Raw genomic sequence first — 10,508 nt, 5'->3', positions numbered from 1 at the left:
GTCACCGCTGGAGGCCACTCCCCGCCTTCTAACCATCCGCAGCTTGAAACGTGCTCCCGCCCTGCCGAACTTGCGCGGCTATGCGTCACCTGCGAGTACCAGGCGCTGCGTCTTCTGCCTGGCCGCGTTGGGCCCGCTGGAAGTCTATTAAAGCTCCGCGATCTCCGCCTCCCGGTGCTAAAAAGCCCAGTCCCATCCCCCCTCTCCTTACACACACACGTCATCACAGTCCGCGCACGCTGAGCACCGCAAAACTAGCACCCAATTCACGTTAAAAATGCTTAGCCGCGTCCCTGGAAGCCTAATCGGGCATAAAAAGTTAGGCGGAACGGCCCCAAAGCTCCACACGGAAGTCCCAAAAAAGCTCCATGATTGGTCAATAATGCTTAGCCGCCTCCCTGGAAGCCTAATCGGGCATAAAAAGCTAGGCGGAACGGCCCCAAAGCTCCACACGGAAGTCCCAAAAAAGCTCCATGATTGGTCAATAATGCTTAGCCGCCTCCCTGGAAGCCTAATCGGGCATAAAAAGTTAGGCGGAACGGCCCCAAAGCTCCACACGGAAGTCCCAAAAAAGCTCCATGATTGGTCAATAATGCTTAGCCGCCTCCCTGGAAGCCTAATCGGGCATAAAAAGCTAGGCGGAACGGCCCCAAAGCTCCACACGGAAGTCCCAAAAAAGCTCCATGATTGGTCAATAATGCTTAGCCGCCTCCCTGGAAGCCTAATCGGGCATAAAAAGTTAGGCGGAACGGCCCCAAAGCTCCACACGGAAGTCCCAAAAAAGCTCCATGATTGGTCAATAATGCTTAGCCGCCTCCCTGGAAGCCTAATCGGGCATAAAAAGCTAGGCGGAACGGCCCCAAAGCTCCACACGGAAGTCCCAAAAAAGCTCCATGATTGGTCAATAATGCTTAGCCGCCTCCCTGGAAGCCTAATCGGGCATAAAAAGTTAGGCGGAACGGCCCCAAAGCTCCACACGGAAGTCCCAAAAAAGCTCCATGATTGGTCAATAATGCTTAGCCGCCTCCCTGGAAGCCTAATCGGGCATAAAAAGCTAGGCGGAACGGCCCCAAAGCTCCACACGGAAGTCCCAAAAAAGCTCCATGATTGGTCAATAATGCTTAGCCGCCTCCCTGGAAGCCTAATCGGGCATAAAAAGTTAGGCGGAACGGCCCCAAAGCTCCACACGGAAGTCCCAAAAAAGCTCCATGATTGGTCAATAATGCTTAGCCGCCTCCCTGGAAGCCTAATCGGGCATAAAAAGCTAGGCGGAACGGCCCCAAAGCTCCACACGGAAGTCCCAAAAAAGCTCCATGATTGGTCAATAATGCTTAGCCGCCTCCCTGGAAGCCTAATCGGGCATAAAAAGTTAGGCGGAACGGCCCCAAAGCTCCACACGGAAGTCCCAAAAAAGCTCCATGATTGGTCAATAATGCTTAGCCGCCTCCCTGGAAGCCTAATCGGGCATAAAAAGCTAGGCGGAACGGCCCCAAAGCTCCACACGGAAGTCCCAAAAAAGCTCCATGATTGGTCAATAATGCTTAGCCGCCTCCCTGGAAGCCTAATCGGGCATAAAAAGTTAGGCGGAACGGCTCCAAAGCTCCACACGGAAGTCCCAAAAAAGCTCCATGATTGGTCAATAATGCTTAGCCGCCTCCCTGGAAGCCTAATCGGGCATAAAAAGTTAGGCGGAACGGCCCCAAAGCTCCACACGGAAGTCCCAAAAAAGCTCCATGATTGGTCAATAATGCTTAGCCGCCTCCCTGGAAGCCTAATCGGGCATAAAAAGTTAGGCGGAACGGCCCCAAAGCTCCACACGGAAGTCCGAAAAAAGCTCAAAAATTTTCTAAGTGCAACGGCTCATTCGTCCGCGTAATGTGTCCGCTCCGCGCTGGTTCCCCGGTCGGCCGCGAATAGCGCAAAATCAGCCTCACGGAAGTTCGAAAAAAGCTCAAAAATTTTCTAAGTGCCAACGGCTCATTCGCCGTAATGTGTCCGCTCCGCGCTGGTTCCCCGGTCGGCCGCGAATAGCGCAAAATCAGCCTCACGGAAGTTCGAAAAAAGCTCAAAAATTTTCTAAGTGCCAACGGCTCATTCGCCGTAATGTGTCCGCTCCGCGCTGGTTCCCCGGTCGGCCGCGAATAGCGCAAAAATCAGCCTAAGTGCAGTACCAACCTTGGCGTGTTGGTGCGCCAGAGTACGATGAGTTGGTCCCCCTAGTCACTGTACTCATTACCTTTACCCCCTAATCGCAAAATATAGTCAGAACGTATATGCAGAAGACTATTTTTTTCTTTTTTAAAATTTTCTAAGTGCCAGCGGATGCTGGCACACGAACTGTCCGAGCTACGACGGTTCTCCGGTCGGACAGCGAGGGTGAAAAAGCGGTCCTAAAATCACCGAGGGCTGCCGCACAAGTTGTCCGAGTGGCGACGGTTCCCCGGTCGGCCACGAATGTCGAAAATTCGGCCTCTCCACCACGGAGGTCGGTGAGAATTTCAGAATATTTTCTAAGTGCCAACGGCTCTTGCGCCGTAAAGTGTCCGCTTTGCCTGGTTCCCTCGGTCGGCCACAAATAGCGAAAAATCAGCCTCTCCTTCTGGAGCTCGCCTAAGTGCCAACGGCTCTTGCGCCGTAATGTGTCCGCTTTGTCTGGTTCCCTCGGTCGGCCACAAACGGCGAAAAATCAGCCTCTCCTTCTGGAGCTCGTGCCAACTTTGGCGAATATTTTCTAAGTGCCAACGGCTCTTGCGCCGTAAAGTGTCCGCTTTGCCTGGTTCCCTCGGTCGGCCACAAATAGCGAAAAATCAGCCTCTCCTTCTGGAGCTCGCCTAAGTGCCAACGGCTCTTGCGCCGTAATGTGTCCGCTTTGTCTGGTTCCCTCGGTCGGCCACAAACGGCGAAAAATCAGCCTCTCCTTCTGGAGCTCGTGCCAACTTTGGCGAATATTTTCTAAGTGCCAACGGCTCTTGCGCCGTAAAGTGTCCGCTTTGCCTGGTTCCCTCGGTCGGCCACAAATAGCGAAAAATCAGCCTCTCCTTCTGGAGCTCGCCTAAGTGCCAACGGCTCTTGCGCCGTAATGTGTCCGCTTTGTCTGGTTCCCTCGGTCGGCCACAAACGGCGAAAAATCAGCCTCTCCTTCTGGAGCTCGTGCCAACTTTGGCGAATATTTTCTAAGTGCCAACGGCTCTTGCGCCGTAAAGTGTCCGCTTTGCCTGGTTCCCTCGGTCGGCCACAAATAGCGAAAAATCAGCCTCTCCTTCTGGAGCTCGCCTAAGTGCCAACGGCTCTTGCGCCGTAATGTGTCCGCTTTGTCTGGTTCCCTCGGTCGGCCACAAACGGCGAAAAATCAGCCTCTCATTCTGGAGCTCGTGCCAACTTTGGCGAATATTTTCTAAGTGCCAACGGCTCTTGCGCCGTAATGTGTCCGCTTTGCCTGGTTCCCTCGGTCGGCCACAAATAGCGAAAAAATCAGCCTCTCCTTCTGGAGCTCGCCTAAGTGCCAACGGCTCTTGCGCCGTAATGTGTCCGCTTTGCCTGGTTCCCTCGGTCGGCCACAAACGGCGAAAAATCAGCCTCTCCTTCTGGAGCTCGTGCCAACTTTGGCGAATATTTTCTAAGTGCCAACGGCTCTTGCGCCGTAAAGTGTCCGCTTTGCCTGGTTCCCTCGGTCGGCCACAAACGGCGAAAAATCAGCCTCTCCTTCTGGAGCTCGCCTAAGTGCCAACGGCTCTTGCGCCGTAATGTGTCCGCTTTGTCTGGTTCCCTCGGTCGGCCACAAACGGCGAAAAATCAGCCTCTCATTCTGGAGCTCGTGCCAACTTTGGCGAATATTTTCTAAGTGCCAACGGCTCTTGCGCCGTAATGTGTCCGCTTTGCCTGGTTCCCTCGGTCGGCCACAAATAGCGAAAAAATCAGCCTCTCCTTCTGGAGCTCGCCTAAGTGCCAACGGCTCTTGCGCCGTAATGTGTCCGCTTTGCCTGGTTCCCTCGGTCGGCCACAAACGGCGAAAAATCAGCCTCTCATTCTGGAGCTCGTGCCAACTTTGGCGAATATTTTCTAAGTGCCAACGGCTCTTGCGCCGTAATGTGTCCGCTTTGCCTGGTTCCCTCGGTCGGCCACAAATAGCGAAAAATCAGCCTCTCCTTCTGGAGCTCGCCTAAGTGCCAACGGCTCTTGCGCCGTAATGTGTCCGCTTTGTCTGGTTCCCTCGGTCGGCCACAAACGGCGAAAAATCAGCCTCTCATTCTGGAGCTCGTGCCAACTTTGGCGAATATTTTCTAAGTGCCAACGGCTCTTGCGCCGTAATGTGTCCGCTTTGCCTGGTTCCCTCGGTCGGCCACAAATAGCGAAAAAATCAGCCTCTCCTTCTGGAGCTCGCCTAAGTGCCAACGGCTCTTGCGCCGTAATGTGTCCGCTTTGCCTGGTTCCCTCGGTCGGCCACAAACGGCGAAAAATCAGCCTCTCCTTCTGGAGCTCGTGCCAACTTTGGCGAATATTTTCTAAGTGCCAACGGCTCTTGCGCCGTAAAGTGTCCGCTTTGCCTGGTTCCCTCGGTCGGCCACAAACGGCGAAAAATCAGCCTCTCCTTCTGGAGCTCGCCTAAGTGCCAACGGCTCTTGCGCCGTAATGTGTCCGCTTTGTCTGGTTCCCTCGGTCGGCCACAAACGGCGAAAAATCAGCCTCTCATTCTGGAGCTCGTGCCAACTTTGGCGAATATTTTCTAAGTGCCAACGGCTCTTGCGCCGTAATGTGTCCGCTTTGCCTGGTTCCCTCGGTCGGCCACAAATAGCGAAAAAATCAGCCTCTCCTTCTGGAGCTCGCCTAAGTGCCAACGGCTCTTGCGCCGTAATGTGTCCGCTTTGCCTGGTTCCCTCGGTCGGCCACAAACGGCGAAAAATCAGCCTCTCCTTCTGGAGCTCGTGCCAACTTTGGCGAATATTTTCTAAGTGCCAACGGCTCTTGCGCCGTAAAGTGTCCGCTTTGCCTGGTTCCCTCGGTCGGCCACAAACGGCGAAAAATCAGCCTCTCCTTCTGGAGCTCGCCTAAGTGCCAACGGCTCTTGCGCCGTAATGTGTCCGCTTTGTCTGGTTCCCTCGGTCGGCCACAAACGGCGAAAAATCAGCCTCTCATTCTGGAGCTCGTGCCAACTTTGGCGAATATTTTCTAAGTGCCAACGGCTCTTGCGCCGTAATGTGTCCGCTTTGCCTGGTTCCCTCGGTCGGCCACAAATAGCGAAAAAATCAGCCTCTCCTTCTGGAGCTCGCCTAAGTGCCAACGGCTCTTGCGCCGTAATGTGTCCGCTTTGCCTGGTTCCCTCGGTCGGCCACAAATAGCGAAAAATCAGCCTCTCCTTCTGGAGCTCGTGCCAACTTTGGCGAATATTTTCTAAGTGCCAACGGCTCTTGCGCCGTAATGTGTCCGCTTTGCCTGGTTCCCTCGGTCGGCCACAAATAGCGAAAAACCAGCCTCTCCTTCTGGAGCTCGCCTAAGTGCCAACGGCTCTTGCGCCGTAATGTGTCCGCTTTGCCTGGTTCCCTCGGTCGGCCACAAACGGCGAAAAATCAGCCTCTCCTTCTGGAGCTCGCCTAAGTGCCAACGGCTCTTGCGCCGTAATGTGTCCGCTTTGTCTGGTTCCCTCGGTCGGCCACAAATAGCGAAAAATCAGCCTCTCCTTCTGGAGCTCGCGCAAGTGCCAACGGCTCTTGCGCCGTAATGTGTCCGCTTTGCCTGGTTCCCTCGGTCGGCCACGAACGGCGAAAAATCAGCCTCTCCTTCTGGAGCTCGCCTAAGTGCCAACGGCTCTTGCGCCGTAATGTGTCCGCTTTGCCTGGTTCCCTCGGTCGGCCACAAATAGCGAAAAAATCAGCCTCTCCTTCTGGAGCTCGCCTAAGTGCCAACGGCTCTTGCGCCGTAATGTGTCCGCTTTGCCTGGTTCCCTCGGTCGGCCACAAACGGCGAAAAATCAGCCTCTCATTCTGGAGCTCGTGCCAACTTTGGCGAATATTTTCTAAGTGCCAACGGCTCTTGCGCCGTAATGTGTCCGCTTTGCCTGGTTCCCTCGGTCGGCCACGAACGGCGAAAAATCAGCCTCTCCTTCTGGAGCTCGCCTAAGTGCCAACGGCTCTTGCGCCGTAATGTGTCCGCTTTGCCTGGTTCCCTCGGTCGGCCACAAATAGCGAAAAATCAGCCTCTCCTTCTGGAGCTCGTGCCAACTTTGGCGAATATTTTCTAAGTGCCAACGGCTCTTGCGCCGTAATGTGTCCGCTTTGCCTGGTTCCCTCGGTCGGCCACAAACGGCGAAAAATCAGCCTCTCCTTCTGGAGCTCGCCTAAGTGCCAACGGCTCTTGCGCCGTAATGTGTCCGCTTTGTCTGGTTCCCTCGGTCGGCCACAAATAGCGAAAAATCAGCCTCTCCTTCTGGAGCTCGCGCAAGTGCCAACGGCTCTTGCGCCGTAATGTGTCCGCTTTGCCTGGTTCCCTCGGTCGGCCACGAACGGCGAAAAATCAGCCTCTCCTTCTGGAGCTCGCCTAAGTGCCAACGGCTCTTGCGCCGTAATGTGTCCGCTTTGCCTGGTTCCCTCGGTCGGCCACAAATAGCGAAAAATCAGCCTCTCCTTCTGGAGCTCGCCTAAGTGCCAACGGCTCTTGCGCCGTAATGTGTCCGCTTTGCCTGGTTCCCTCGGTCGGCCACAAACGGCGAAAAATCAGCCTCTCATTCTGGAGCTCGTGCCAACTTTGGCGAATATTTTCTAAGTGCCAACGGCTCTTGCGCCGTAATGTGTCCGCTTTGCCTGGTTCCCTCGGTCGGCCACGAACGGCGAAAAATCAGCCTCTCCTTCTGGAGCTCGCCTAAGTGCCAACGGCTCTTGCGCCGTAATGTGTCCGCTTTGCCTGGTTCCCTCGGTCGGCCACAAATAGCGAAAAATCAGCCTCTCCTTCTGGAGCTCGTGCCAACTTTGGCGAATATTTTCTAAGTGCCAACGGCTCTTGCGCCGTAATGTGTCCGCTTTGCCTGGTTCCCTCGGTCGGCCACAAACGGCGAAAAATCAGCCTCTCCTTCTGGAGCTCGCCTAAGTGCCAACGGCTCTTGCGCCGTAATGTGTCCGCTTTGTCTGGTTCCCTCGGTCGGCCACAAATAGCGAAAAATCAGCCTCTCCTTCTGGAGCTCGCGCAAGTGCCAACGGCTCTTGCGCCGTAATGTGTCCGCTTTGCCTGGTTCCCTCGGTCGGCCACGAACGGCGAAAAATCAGCCTCTCCTTCTGGAGCTCGCCTAAGTGCCAACGGCTCTTGCGCCGTAATGTGTCCGCTTTGCCTGGTTCCCTCGGTCGGCCACAAATAGCGAAAAATCAGCCTCTCCTTCTGGAGCTCGCCTAAGTGCCAACGGCTCTTGCGCCGTAATGTGTCCGCTTTGCCTGGTTCCCTCGGTCGGCCACAAACGGCGAAAAATCAGCCTCTCCTTCTGGAGCTCGCCTAAGTGCCAACGGCTCTTGCGCCGTAATGTGTCCGCTTTGCCTGGTTCCCTCGGTCGGCCACAAACGGCGAAAAATCAGCCTCTCCTTCTGGAGCTCGCCTAAGTGCCAACGGCTCTTGCGCCGTAATGTGTCCGCTTTGCCTGGTTCCCTCGGTCGGCCACAAATAGCGAAAAATCAGCCTCTCCTTCTGGAGCTCGCCTAAGTGCCAACGGCTCTTGCGCCGTAATGTGTCCGCTTTGCCTGGTTCCCTCGGTCGGCCACAAATAGCGAAAAATCAGCCTCTCCTTCTGGAGCTCGCGCCAACTTTGGCGAATATTTTCTAAGTGCCAACGGCTCTTGCGCCGTAAAGTGTCCGCTTTGTCTGGTTCCCTCGGTCGGCCACAAATAGCGAAAAATCAGCCTCTCCTTCTGGAGCTCGCGCAAGTGCCAACGGCTCTTGCGCCGTAAAGTGTCCGCTTTGTCTGGTTCCCTCGGTCGGCCACAAATAGCGAAAAATCAGCCTCTCCTTCTGGAGCTCGCGCAAGTGCCAACGGCTCTTGCGCCGTAAAGTGTCCGCTTTGTCTGGTTCCCTCGGTCGGCCACAAATAGCGAAAAATCAGCCTCTCCTTCTGGAGCTCGTGCCAACTTTGGCGAATATTTTCTAAGTGCCAACGGCTCTTGCGCCGTAATGTGTCCGCTTTGTCTGGTTCCCTCGGTCGGCCACAAATAGCGAAAAATCAGCCTCTCCTTCTGGAGCTCGTGCCAACTTTGGCGAATATTTTCTAAGTGCCAACGGCTCTTGCGCCGTAAAGTGTCCGCTTTGCCTGGTTCCCTCGGTCGGCCACAAATAGCGAAAAATCAGCCTCTCCTTCTGGAGCTCGCGCCAACTTTGTCAAAAAATTTCTAAGTGCCAACGGCTCTTGCGCCGTAAAGTGTCCGCTTTGCCTGGTTCCCTCGGTCGGCCACAAATAGCGAAAAATCAGCCTCTCCTTCTGGAGCTCGCGCCAACTTTGTCGAAAAATTTCTAAGTGCCAACGGCTCTTGCGCCGTAAAGTGTCCGCTTTGTCTGGTTCCCTCGGTCGGCCGCAAATAGCGAAAAATCAGCCTCTCGCCCGTCAGGTACCAGGCGTTGGGGTACCAGGGGTAAGTGCAGTACCAGCTTTGGTCTGTTGGTGCGCCAGAGTACGATGAGTTGGTCCCCCTAGTCACTGTACTCATTACCTTTACCCCCAAATCGCAAAATATAGTCAGAACGAGTGTGGGGAACACAAGTTTTGGCCCCGAGAACCAGGCGGCTGGTGTCTCTAGCGATGTGTTCCCCCCCAAAAAGTGTTCACATGCTCGGACAGCGAACCTAGGAGCTACCGCAAAGCACTCTGGAAGTGCAAGAGCGAAAAATTTTCTAAGTACAAAAACTCTCGAAAATTTTCAAAGTGTCACAGTGCTCGAAAATTTTCAAAGTGCTACATGCTTTCCATCCAAGGAAGGAATAGTGGAGGACCGGCCGCCTCCTTAAACACAAGCCGGCGGAACGACGGGGAGGACCGGCCGCCTCCTTAAACACAGGCCGGTGGAACGTTTGGCAGAATTCTTCTCGTGGAGGACCGGCCGCCTCCTTAAACACAAGCCGGCGGAACGACGGGGAGGACCGGCCGCCTCCTTAAACACAGGCCGGTGGAACGTTTGGCAGAATTCTTCTCGTGGAGGACCGGCCGCCTCCTTAAACACAGGCCGGTGGGAACGGTTGGCAGAATTGCGTGACGGCCGCCTGCTCCCGGCGTCCGCACGTGAACGAACACCCCCTCCCGGGGACGGCCGTCTGCTCCCGACCGCCGTCCTTCACCCCCTCACCTTCCGGACCCCCGTCTGCTCCCGGCGGGCCTCCGAGTACCCCCACCTTCTCCCGAACTGACCGACAGGCAATGAGACCCGTGACCGACAGGCAATGAGACCCGCCTTGGTAGGGCCCCCACCGGCCCCGGCTCGCGCCGGCGTTGGGTGGACGGTTCCTCCCCACTTGCGGGTCGCTCTCCACGGAGGACCGGTCGCCTCACTAAACATAGGCCGGGCGAAAATCTGCGAATGTTATACATCCAAGGAGGGAGGACCGGCCGCCTCCTTAAACCACCGGCCGGGCGAAAATATGCGAATGTTATACATCCAAGGAGGGAGGACCGGTCGCCTCACTAAACATAGGCCGGGCGAAAATCTGCGAATGTTATACATCCAAGGAGGGAGGACCGGCCGCCTCCTTAAACCACCGGCCGGGCGAAAATCTGCGAATGTTATACATCCAAGAAAGGAAGGAAGGAGGGAACCGGCCGCCTCCTTAAACACAGGCCGGGCGAAAATCTGCGAATCTTATCCATCCAAGGACGGAGGACCGGCCGCCTCCTTAAACACAGGCCGGTAGGAACGGTTGGCAGAATCGCGTGACGGCCGCCTGCTCCCGGCGTCCGCACGTGAACGAACACCCCCTCCCGGGGACGGCCGTCTGCTCCCGGCCGCCGTCCTTCACCCCCCTCAGCTTCCGGACCCCCGTCTGCTCCCGGCGGGCCTCCGAGTACCCTCCCCTTCTCCCGAACTGACCGACTGGCACTCATGACCCGCCTTGGTAGGGCCCCCACCGGCCCCGGCTCGCGCCGGCGTTGGGTGGACGGTTCCTCCCCACTTGCGGGTCGCACTCTAGCGCCTCGGCCGCCGCGAGAGCGTGCGCTACGCGCCGCCCCCGCAGGCCTTGGCGCGACCGAACGGCAGCGAGACCGAGACGCCCCGAATCCCCCACCTAGAGGAAATCAACGGAGGCCGAGCGCGCGATCCGATTGCGGCACGCCGCGTGGGTGTCCGCCGGCCGCGCCGGTCTACCGCGAATGCTGTTTCTCAAACCCTTGCCTAACCAGACGGCACCGCGGGATGTGTTGTCGCAACTCTGCTCGACTATCGGAATAGCCTTTCCCGACTACCGCGTTGCGGGAGGCGTCTTTCGTGCCGCCGGTGGCGTATGACCTTCCGCGAGAGGCGTGCGGGCTCGGGGGGGCCGCAACGACCGAGTCT

The sequence above is a fragment of the Syngnathus typhle genome, unplaced genomic scaffold (assembly GCF_033458585.1).
Source record: "Syngnathus typhle isolate RoL2023-S1 ecotype Sweden unplaced genomic scaffold, RoL_Styp_1.0 HiC_scaffold_255, whole genome shotgun sequence".
NCBI classification, from domain to species: Eukaryota; Metazoa; Chordata; class Actinopteri; order Syngnathiformes; family Syngnathidae; genus Syngnathus; species Syngnathus typhle.
This window is presented reverse-complemented; position numbering follows the sequence as displayed.